Source organism: Engystomops pustulosus, chromosome 8 (genome assembly GCF_040894005.1).
Source record: "Engystomops pustulosus chromosome 8, aEngPut4.maternal, whole genome shotgun sequence".
NCBI lineage: Eukaryota > Metazoa > Chordata > Amphibia > Anura > Leptodactylidae > Engystomops > Engystomops pustulosus.
This window is the reverse complement of record NC_092418.1, coordinates 75,708,203-75,720,864: the sequence shown is the minus strand read 5'-3', so window position 1 is coordinate 75,720,864 and position 12,662 is coordinate 75,708,203. Positions and strand designations below refer to the sequence as shown.

General features: G+C 42.0%; 1 protein-coding gene across 2 annotated transcripts in view; it reads right to left on the bottom strand.

The window, feature by feature from the left end:
* ADARB1 (adenosine deaminase RNA specific B1) overlaps positions 1 to 12,348 on the bottom strand; it is a 61,742-nt gene extending 49,394 nt beyond the window's left edge. Inside the window, exon 1 of one of the 2 annotated variants that reach the window (XM_072121289.1) lies at positions 11,999 to 12,348. The gene's annotated coding sequence lies outside the window, so the exon portion shown is untranslated. The remainder of the gene's footprint in view (positions 1 to 11,998) is intronic. The other variant, XM_072121288.1, reaches the window with a different exon arrangement.
* Between the last annotated feature and the right edge of the window lie 314 nt (positions 12,349 to 12,662).

Below are 12,662 nucleotides of genomic sequence, written 5' to 3'. Positions count from 1 at the left end.
CAGAACAAACATGTTACACACAGCAATAACAATAAAGTGCCAGGAATGGATACACAGATGAGATCCTGTGGCGTGTAAGCACTAAAAGCAGTATGTATAGTACCCTCCGGTGCTATGGATATATTTATAGCAGCACAAGTATAGGAGGGGGAGCCGAGACGATTTGCATCCATTTATTACAGCCGCACTTCTCTTACTATGTCTCTTTAAGAACAAACATCAGAAAGCTGTACCCTGCTGTGAGCAGCTGGCGATTTGCATCAAAATTTGTGCAATTGTTTAGCTGCATTTTTAATAAATGCAAAAAAAGTGTTAAGCGGGTCATGAAAATAAAATGTACCAGAATTATGCTCCATAAAACAGGATACACTGCTTCACAATTATCTAATTGCCAGGACGGCGTGGTCCAAGATGCAAAAAGATTAAAAAAAAGCCAAAGTAAAAACAGGCAACAAGGTTCAATTTGTGAATAAAGGTACAAAACAAGTACAGTATCTTTCTACATATAAAAGGTTCTTTTCGTGACCCAACAAGATTTCTATCTCATCCAAGTGCCTTATGATGGAAAGGCTGACAAAATCCAGGAATGGTCAGAACTCACAGAACAGGTGCGAGTCTATAAAGAGGAAATGGAAGAACCTGCAGCTGTACCGCGTGTTCCACCAATCCTGGTTGTGGATCACAGTAACTGAAGACATGTTGATTAAATTGTGAGCCCCATGGGGAACGGGACTGATTTGGCAAGCTCTGTGCAGCGCTGCATAATCTGTGAGCACTATACAAATAATAATAATTATTATTTCCTTTTATTAGAAATTAAACAGATGTGAACTCAGGACCTAATCCCTTGAAGGGAACCTGTCTGTGGAGGGGGATTTTTCACTCATGAAAGTTTCCAATAGAAATCATACAGTAGATAGCAAAGAAGTTTTAATGAAGTTTTTCCAACTACTAGAGACTACATAGACTGTATGAAAGTCATTTTATGGAAAAACAAAAGTTGCTCCTCATTTTCACTCACTGAACTACTAATATCTGCTACATTTACTGAAAGGATGGGTTTTTCTATAAGTTACTAAGTGTATGCTACACCAAATAAACCCCGTTTTCACCATTAATCTTTCAAAAGTTTTCTGTATCATCTGTGTTAATGTCCATAGTGATTAGAATTACTGAAGCCTCACAGCGGAGAGATTATGATGTCAAAACTCTATTTATAATCTTTTAGCCTTCCAGATGTGCAGAAGGGCAAACTTTGTCCCAAGCAAATGAATGGAGCTCTAGTAATCAAGTGGTTATTGCCAAATAATCACAGAATTTTATATTTAAGACCGTACACAGGGTTATACAAAAACTGAAACCGACATGACTATGCTTTAAAAAAAGTTACAAGCCAGCACTGTAAGGACCACAGGCATCAGTTTAAGAAGCATTCAGCACACACAGCCAACTACTCCCAAACCTGCCACTGCCCATATGCTGTTAGATAGAGATTCTATAGACTTTCCACAGGTTATTATGCGAATATTAGTAAAAGTAAGACTTTCCAAGTATCGATTCAAAATGCCTTTCCACAACATCCCGTCATGCAAAATAACCCCCCCTAATCTAAATAGATTTTCCCAAACTACCAATAGAGAGCATTGCTCCTACCCCTTCATTGTCCCTCTACATGCCTGTAAACTTAAAAGGGTATTCTCGTCTGGACATTCACATTCAGTTTCACTAATCTTCCATATGTAAACATTTCTTCAATTGGATGTTATAAAAAAAAAAAAAAAAAAAAAAAAAAAAAATGTTCCTGTGTGAAGATAATTTCCCATAAACATAGCCACGTTGTCCCTTAGAAACCAGATAGCTTCCTCGGTTACGACCACCTCACACTCTGGCAGCGGTGGCCAGACATGCACTATTGAGTCCTCTAAGGGACCATATGACTACATTTATGAGAAATTATCTTCACACAGGAAGATTTTTGTTAATAACATCTAATTGAAGAAATGTATATACATGGCAGATTTATCAAACTGAATGTGACTGCCCAGACGAGAATACCCCTTTAAGCAATGAGTTCCTAAAGCTGTATGCAAATGACCTGTGAGATGTCCAATGAGTCATTAGCATATTCAAGCTGTCCAGCTTATTAACGAGTGGGAGGTACAGCCACACCCCCAGTGCTTGACTGACAGCCTGTATAATGATGTGCTTCCTGGTGCTGGAGGCCACGCCTCCTGCAGCCTGTGTGTAAGAGATACAACAGCTCCAGGCAGCCATGATATAGCAGAACATGTCAGGTACTTGTGTAGCTGATGTCTGTGTCTCTGTGTATTAGGAGGATGCAGCATGTCAGCAGATGCAACACACACTAGCCATGCTTTACTATACATTACACACAGACATGAGCAGGGGGAGGAGATAGGAGTGGTAACAGGGGTGACATCACTGCCTCTGACCATGTGACAAGCTTCATTTACATGATAAAAAATAGATGATTTTACAATGAATAATGTATGAAATAACTAGATAAAGGCTGTGATGGGATCCTTGTGAGCTGCTCCAACAGGTAGTAGTGACAGGACAAGTGACACAGACCTGATGACAGGTGTCCTTTAATATCCGAAATATACCGCCTAGAAACTACTTTTTCAGTAGTTCCAGAGGGGGGGGATTTTTAATAACCTCTTAGAGAGCAGCCTATTGTGTTATAAAGTTTGTGTGATTATGCAAATTAGCAGTAGCACCTCAACTCCAGTGGCTAACGCTATACCAATTCCCCAGTAGCCTATGAAATGCAGGCAGGGGACTAGGAGCATTGGCAGAAGCCACAACCTCAGCTGAGGACAATGTGCTTGCACGGTCTGCAACACTCAGTACTGGGGGTAGAAATTGCAGAGGATTCTCTGGCTGTGGAGTAGCCTTAGCTCCCGGACTTCAAAGAGGTTACTAAACGTCCCAAATAGCCTCTGAAGGTGTATTTTGCATAATCACAGATTAAACTTTATAACACTATAAACCAGATGAACCACACATGGGTCATCTACCTATGGAGCTACTGAAAAAAAGTAGTTTCCAGATGGTAGATTTCTTTTAAAAGGTTTTGTCGAATGTTTAGTATCTATCCACCATCATGCCAAATGAGAGACTTTACACTGCACTCACTAAAAGTAGGCAACACATAGCAGCCACACGTCTGGATCTACTGAAAAAAACGTTTTCTTGAATTTATAGCAGGTAGACTTCATTTAAAAGTCTTAACACATTACTAAGAAAAACACAGAAATCAGGAGAGGTTGAATAGTTGCTGGTCATGTTCTGCAGTGCTGAAGCATTATGGGAATATAACAGCAATGCATAAAGGAAGAGAAAGCAGCGAAAATGTTAAAATCAAGATGGAGAAGCAGCACTGCCAAAAGAAAGTGCAGTTTATAATAGAAAACCAATGTGTGACACACAGACAACAGGTGGAGTGTGCAGGGATATGAAAGCATTGATGTGAGGCCACAGGACCATGGGCAAGGGCTGAGGGATCAGTATTTTTTGAGCCTCCTCTGAAAACCAACTCACGAGTAAAATGGCATTGGAGCAAAAGTACAACAGGGCAGTCAAACTACTCCAGTGTCCAGCAGAAAACAAACTGATAAATCTGCTACTGTAGAACAGAGGTCCCCAACCGCCGGTCCGCGCCTGGTCAGAGCTCGCTCTGTGTGGATTTATAATGTTTTCTGCCATAACTGTGACAGCTCGCAGCTCCCGGCAGAGAACATTATGCAGGACGGCGTGGGGCGGGTGGGTGCAGGAAAACAAGCCCAGTGCTCCCACTGATTCAGGGAAACTAGCCTGGTGTTCCCACTCATTCTGAACCTATGGTAAGTTGAATCACAATCTCATTATAAATGTCATAATTATATGATAAGTATGCACTAAGCTCCACCCCTCCATAAGCCCACCCCATATGACCAAAGCCCCGCCCCCACCGGGCCATGGAAAACTGGTCTAGCTTAAAGCCGGTCCCTGGTGCAAAAAAGGTTGGGGATCTCTGCTGTAGAAGACTGGGCTAACGTGCAACACATTGATAAAACTTCCACATTGGACTTTATAACAAAACTGACAAAATCAACAATTTGTTTAAATCAATTAAAATTGTGTTAATTGTGTTAAATCTAGGGGCAGGTGGGGGATTGGTATATTCTAAACTCATTAAAAAAAAATATATATGTTTGATGGTTTTTGTAAAATCATTTTGCTGATCTGAAAATATTTCTGGATTGTATGAATTTAACAAAGGCTTTAATAAAAAAAATAAAATGTGTTAATGCAAATACATAGCAGAAATGTTAACACAATGTGAACAGATAAAGACTGAGATTTCTCAAAAAGTAGGATAAAATTTGACATAATGAAAAAGGTGTCTGAAAACATGACTTGTGGGGTTATCCCAGCAGTAGGGTTTATCAGTGAAGGTTATGTAGTGGTAGATATAGCCAAACAGATACAGTATGTTACAGAACTTGCTAAAAGCCTACACATTACAAAGTTTACCAGCTAAAAGGCAACAGATGGCTAAACTGCAGAAAGATAAAATGCCACACCATGACCAAACAAAGAACAAACACTACAAGCTGTCATTCTTTCCTCACACCAGCGGAATATTTGTTTTTTTCACAAATCTGATAGAATATATTTTCGCACGCAGAACCCAGGAAAGAAACTGAACTTGTGAAGACACAAAACACACACTGACATTCACATTTATTTTGGCAATAGCTTGTAATAGCAGCACCTGAGGGATTGGATTTCAGTCAAACTGGGTAATGTGGGATGTTAAGGGAAAGCAAATACAGCACCAAAATTGGAAAGTGATTCAGACACACACAGACAAGTGTACACCTCAATGACGCAAGAAAATTATCTTCTTGCTATTTAAACTACCGGTGAAAAATACAACTACAGAAAACCATTTCACATCATGTCCAACAAACCTCCTGAAACGGGCATGAATATTTCAGCACGTTCATTGTTACCTCGTGTAGTCATTTGTATTGCAACATCTAAATTAATTATGGAACCATAAATATGTAACGAATGCCAGATACGTAATAACCATTTCCGATAACTCTCTACAGGGCACAGCATCTTACTCCTTGCTTTCCTTTAACCATCTGCTTAAATATGCAGTATACTAGAGTGTAAAAATGTCAAAAGGAAAGGTTATCAGGCTGCACCTTAATCAACCATCTCTACATAAGGAAATTGTAGACTGATTTCTCATAGAAATAAATCATGTCAGTAGTGAAGGGCTTCTGCTTTGCTATTGGGCTGTGTTTACACCTTTGGCAAGCTCCGTGCGCTATATTAAGAATTATGATTATTTTTATCATTTAAACTCCTTCCTGACACATGTGTTTTGACCAAAATGCTTGTCACTCAGCAAGTAGTAACATGTGTTCAGCATCTTGAAGAAGGCACAGAGAGTAATGTGTCCCGTTCTCTGCACTATAGTTGGGCAATGAAATGCGTCCAGCACAAAACCCGTTTATCACAGAACGACCATGACCTCTGGCACCTGCCGCAGGACGCATTCTTACGTTGCGTTTCAGTTATGTCTATAAATGTAAATGAAGTGCAGCGGGGAAGAGTTTCTCCCAATCGCATATGCATCTGGATCTAAACATATACGCGATCAAGAGAAATTCCTCCCAGCAGCGCTTGAAATACATTTCTAAGCGCAATCCAACAATTTATGTATGCAGCCTTAGCCCTCATGCACACAAACATGTAATGGGCCGTTAGCGATCCATTAACATCTATGGGCTTTCTCGCAGACCGCTAAATGCCGACTGCCCGTGCCGCTGAAGAGAAGATCCCTACCACTCTTTGCTGCTCTCCACCAATATCAAACTGGCCACAAAAAAGTTAACACTTCCCCCCGTCTGCCGTCTGTAAAGTGGATACTGTTGTGTGCAAAAGTCCTTAGCCTGCATTCACACATTGCGTTTGCATTCTGTTTAGAAATGCAAGTGGTCGGCAATCAGACCGATTGCATATGCGTTTCCATTGAAGTGCATGCGATCGGTAAGTAGCACCCAGTAATTTGTAATGTGTACATGCAATATACCAGGTTTTTTGCAGAAGCAACTTGGCAGCTTCTAATACGGATGTCTGAACAAGATCTAGATAGGTTTTTCCCATCATACATGCACTTCTGCAAAAAATTCACAGCAAGCCCTACCTAAAAAATGCTCTATGGGGCGCATACAGCTACATCAGTTTTCCATCTTCACAATGTCTCACAACTGTAGCATCTGTCGATTGGTGCCAATGTGGTGACTTTGGAAAAAGTTGTTTAAAGTGAACAGTGGAACGGTTTGACAGATGTTTTATGTAAATCTATATGTGGTGGACAGATTTATTAAAAGGGTTCTCCAGTAACATAGGGGCTAACTTGCCGATCAAAGAGGTTCTCCGTTGTACCCCGGTCATAACCAGAGATGGAGAGCAGTCGTTTGCACATACGCCGGCTGCTCCATTAAAAGTCCCCCCCCCCCCGAATCAAAGTTAGGCCTTATCCAGTGACGAGACCCCACAGATCATGAAAACAAGGGGTCCGATGGAGTCCAAGTTACCTCAGTCGGACACCTCGTCGCTCTGGGAGAGTAATGGAGCAGGCAGCCGTGCACGACCGTTCTGACTATAAACCCTGTAAAAATAATCAGAAGATGCGATCCAGCACTCGGTTAAAATGCTTCAATCCATTTTATTAACTTTGTTGAAATATCCACATATATTAAGGCTTGGTGAAAACCCTGTACCCTCATAATCTAAGCACATTGTCAGCTCACAAGATCTCATAGCACTAGAGGGAAGTAGATGGGGGTAAAAATGATCTTTATTGTGGAAACATCACTAGGGGATTAACATTTGAGAACTTTCTTTCATGGGCAAAACCCTTTAACATCTACCAGAACATGTTTATTTCTTGGGCCACTGTGGTGCCATCATTCAGAAAATCTTTGAAGCAAGATGAAATGGTTTTATAAAGTCATGAAGGCAGAGAGCTAAGCATTGAAGCCACGCTCTCCCCACTTCAGATCATCCCTCTGCTTTGTTGGACATCATGCACCAGACCTCCGGTGATGTCCCTGCAGGGCTGTCAGTTACAATGAAGGGGGCGCTCTGAGGTGGAGAAAGCTTGACTATAGCACTAAACCCTCGGCCTCCCTGATTTTTAGACAACCAATTTACATCCAACTTCATTTCTTGATGATGCCACCACACTAGGTCATGAAAGAAACAGGAGTTAGAATGTTTAAGTGTTTGACAATGTAGTGATTGATCAGGTCAATTTATGCTGACAGGTTCCCTTTAAATCACAAAACTAAAAATATGCATACATAAAAATATATATATTAAAAAAATGGATGAAACAAGAGAATAGTGTCTCAATCTGTGTGAGAAATCTGCAGACTCAATTTATTGGTTCAGAGAAAGACAAAATTCACAAATGCTAAAACATTTTGTAACAAAGTATACATTTCTCTTCACAGCTTCTGACCTTCAACCTAATCCAATGGCTACAATAAAAGTGATCAATGAATATTACATAAATATAAAATATGAATCATACCAAGTACAACTCAAGCAGTTCTAGGAGTGTGTATCAACACAAAATGTAGTTTTTAATTTTAAAATAATTCACACCTATCTACTGTCCAATGCCCTAAGAGTAAGTAAAACCATTTTTACTGCATTTGCAAACCATTGTAGTGCATATTTCAACAAAACTTTGACTTTATGAAAAACCAGCAAAGAAAACAGTCATAAAATTGACCAAAATCATTTGTTTTTTGCTTCTGAAATGTTTGTGTATAGAGCCCTTGTTAGCTGTAACCATGCAGCCATTTTTTTTTACTCATTTGACACAACCCACAGTTGGCTTCTTTCTAATGCAGATAATGCGACAATCTTGCAGTGACAGGTTAGACTGATCTCAACCTTTGACCGCACCATGAGCCACATGAAAAATCCACAGTGAAAGCATTTTGTGTTTGGCTTTCTCTTAAAGGAAACCTACCACTTGTAGTGGCAGGTTTCTGATGGAAATACCGGGCACCAGCTCAGGGTGAGCTGGTGCCGGAGCTTATTTTCGTTAGTGTTTTAAACCGCGGTATCGCGGTTTAAAACACTTTTTAAACTGTATAGCCGGTGCAGGGAGGTACGCGCTCGGCGCTTACCGTGCACGCGGCTACATAGGAAGTGAATGAGAGCCGCGTGCACGGTAAGCGCCGAGCGCGTACCTGCCTGCGCCGGCTATAAAGTTTAAAAAGTGTTTTAAACCGCGATACTGCGGTTTAAAACACTAACAAAAATAAGCTCCGGCACCAGCTCACCCTGAGCTGGTGCTCAGTATTGCCATCGGAAACCTGCCACTACAAGTGGTAGGTTTCCTTTAAGTCCCATACACTTCAACACTACTGTATTACATATGCGGAGTTGTGTGCAGATGTGAGGCAATGTAGTATGTGTGCAGATCAGTTGCTCAGTATTAAGACCAGTTCTTCCAACAGGATATTCAAATTTGAGATTGAGCAAAGAAAACTATTGTGCCTAGGGTAGGGGAGGGCACAATTTTATTACATCAAGCAAGTCAAGCAACACAAGTTTTGGACCAACAGCTAAGAAGCCCAACACATAATGAGCAAATTTCTATACCACTTTTCTCAAGATTAATGTGAGGGACAGTCATTTCTACAGAAAACAATTATTCCTCACTCTTCACATTTCAGCAACAGCTCCCACGATACAGATTCTCATATATACAGTAGCATTTGATGGCAGATCAGCTCTGCAGCCAATCACTGGCCTCAGTGCTGACCTCTACACACACACACACGTGCCATTTGTCTAGCAATTGGTTGCAGCAATGACCTGCACTTGAAGGGCACCCCATAAAAATAGGAGTGTTTAAGACAACTACTTTAAATACAGAATTTAAGGGTGTATTTCCTTTTTACCAGTTAAACACTTCACCCTCACCTTCCGTAACACTTTTTTATTAGATGGGAATTCTGCAAATTTTAGCGCATTCATAAACAAGATTTGTCAACTTCTTCTAGAGTCAAACAGGGCTACATAGAGGTGCATTATGCTTTGGTCTTTTCTCACAGAATCATCAGAAACGATGATGAACACAGCGTGTATGTAGCCTCTGCTCCATGTGCAGGGATCATGCAGTCATCATACACTGTGTATTTCCTACAGTTCAGGTCAGATCTGCATGCATTTCTCTAACACAAAACAGCTTGGCCTCCGTGTGATTTCTATTTGTATTGATATCTACAGAAAATTGACATTTTTAAAGAATCTTTACAATGGAAGCAAAACTCAGGCACTCTGGGGCAGATCTGAGCTACTGACCTTGACAATGGATAAAAACCCAGACATATAGAAGTATCCACTGAAGAAATGCAAGTGGCCATTCACATACTGATCCCCCCAATCCAATGCAACCTCTTATATTTAGGCATCACCATTTGGTTAGATAGAACACTTTGTGGGCAGTCTATGTAAAAGTCAAAAAATGTAACAACCAGGTCTTCACCCTTCCACCTGGTAGATGCAAAAATCTCTTAGGAAAAGGAAAGTATTTATTAGTTACAAGGCACAATGAAGAACAACCCCTGGTGAAAGGCCCAGTTTACTGGCATGACAATGTGAAGTATGGCTGTACATGTTAGCGTGGTGCTAAGGGATGCTGTGATCAGCTTTCTAATGACAGGATCTAGGCGAGGGGGATGGGGCAGGAATGCTGCAGCGGGCTCTCTGTATGCAGAGCAATCTACATGTCAATCTAATTCTGGTTATTCATTAATTTCCAATTGTGTCACTAACTTACAGCATCCGCTATGTAGACCCTGTTATAGTACTAAACACAGGCAAATAAACTATGGTACAGTATAAGCGTTGAGATAAGGATCTTCACAGGTTACTTTGTATTCACCCAACATTATATTCAAGGAGAAATGCAATAAAGCTCCAAACATAGACAATGTCATGCTGCCACCCAGGTCCAAAGCTGAAGGTTTACTTCAGGTCCTGCTAGAAATACACAGGAAACATAAGATAACAAGTCAGCGATGCTTAGGCTCAGATCTCCAGATCCAGCAGTGCAGCAGCTCAATATCTGCTATAAAATAAGAAGCAGATGGTCAGGCCGGCCCATAAACAAGGCTCAACCTAATTCAATCACAGCTTACAAAGCCCCATGATAAACAATGGTGATGGCAGGGCAAAGAGATGCCGGACAATGCTACCTTTTACACATTGCTGCTTGTTATTGACAAAGATGGATGTTTATCTTAAAGTAAAACCTAACATCCAGCTATAGGTGACATAGAAGACCACAAGTAGCAAATGTAGCTCTGATGTAACCCACAACATGCAAAGAAATCTAACCCTGATGGACCTGGAGCGAGCATATTCACTAGCAATAGGAACAGCAGAGGGTCTGGTCCTGTAATTAGCCAAGCATGAAAAAAGTCAAATTGCAGAAAAAAGTTAGAACAGACTCAATAAGGAGACTTCAAATACACAAGAGAAAAACTGAAGGCGTTCAGAACTAGAGTAAGAAAATCTTTAATGTTTTATTAGGTTACATTAAAAGAGCAACTACATACATGCAGACAAGCCAACGCATTGACAAAGGGTGTTTTTTCAGCTGAAATGTGTCAGATTGTCTGCATGTATGTAGTCACTTTATTAATGTAACCTAATAAAACATCAAAGAACTGCTTCAATTTTTCACCTGAGTTTGTACTATTGGTATCCCACAGATCTGAAAAGTGATCAGTGAGCTGTATTGGACTTTTTTTTTTAATATAATGAATTCAATTACAACCAAAGACCAACACTCCTAACATCTGTGTATGAGGATGCTCTAAAAATCCTTATGAAGAACAAGAGAAAATAGTTACTACACTGGATATGGCTTCAGACTTACTTACCTCTCACTCCTGTGCTGCTGGCCCAGCACATAAACCACAGCTTAAACCGAGTGCCCCACAGAATGTCACAACCTGGCACAAGTGTCACCACAGAAGACCGGAGAGTAAATTATTTGTCATGACAACTGCATGCAACTCTATTCCTACTCCTGGCTGGGAGAGGCTTCATCAGGACAATCGCTTTCACTTTTGTCCAGTGATGAGTCTTAATTATTTTCAAACACTTATCTAGGAGGACATTAAACACGGTGCCTGATCTGTAGCATATGACAGGTCAGAGATATAGATGAATAATGACAAGTTTATATCAATCTGCATATAGATAAGACACTATGCACAATCTACTCATCTCCTCCTGCTCTATAACATGCTGCCTACAAATAGGATACTATGTACAATCTGCTCATCTCCTCCTGCTCTATAACGTGCTGCCTGCAAATAGGATACTATGTACAATCTGCTCATCTCCTCCTGCTCTATAACGTGCTGCCTGCAGGTAGGACATTATGCACAATCTGCTCATCTCCTCCTGCTCTATAACATGCCGCCTGCAGGTAGGACATTATGCACAATCTGCTCATCTCCTCCTGCTCTATAACATGCTGCCTGCAGATAGGACACTATGCACAATCTGATCGGCTCCTCCTGCTCTATAACAAGACAACAGATCCCCTTTGCATGTTTACCTGCTATCTTGTGGTCACACACTTGCTCACACAGATGCCACAGCATGTCAGAGCTCTGCCCTCACATCTGACGACAGTACAGGATTACCCCCCATGATGCTACTGATTGAGACGACTCAGAAGACACCCCTTGCTATGTGCTGCCATCACACATGTAATTGCTTCAGACCAATTTGACATTTTCTGAAACATTCCCACAGATTTTCTTGGCTATAAGGAATATATATATATTTCCCGTGTATATTACATGACGATGCATCAGACCCTCCATAGTGAGAGCCGGTGCCCCCGGTGCAGCCCCCTCTGCCTCACCTGGCAGCCCCCTCCCCAGTACAATGAATGGGATCCACGTTCCTAATCCTCCAGCACAGCGGCGCTCCCGCCCTCCTGAGCCGCACGTCCAGCAGTCTCCCCGGCTCTCACCTTCACACAGGCCGGCGGGCTACGGAGGGACGCTCCGGTGGCGGCAGCGCGGGGTGTCTGTGTCACAGATATGGAGCGCTGTGTCGCCTCCAGGGTCAGTCAGGTGCACCTTTCCTGTCAGCCGGAGCTCGGTGCTATGCCCGGTGCTGCGCACTCTCACACAGTTCACACGCAGCGCTCCGCTATTCTCCTCCCGCCAACACCGCGCGCACGCCTCCAGCCAATCACCGTCCTGCCTCCATCATCACTCACCACGCCCACCGCTCGTCCCCGCAGCCCCCCGACAATGGTTTACGTATAGAGGGCGTGTCTGTTCCGATAAGCCCCGCCCACCTTCTGCGTGCGTCACTGCGGGCGGGACTTGTGGAGCGCAGAAGGTGACATGTTGGTAATGGGCAGGGTCGTGCGCAGGGTGAGAGCAGCAGCTGCCGCCCTCGGGCATGTCAGAGCCTACAATATTATTGGCGTCGGGGGATTTAGCTTCTTCTTGTAGGAGTTTCTGTGTGAACTGTAATTCATTCTGATTGTATTGTCTCTGTCCTTAGCACTGAGA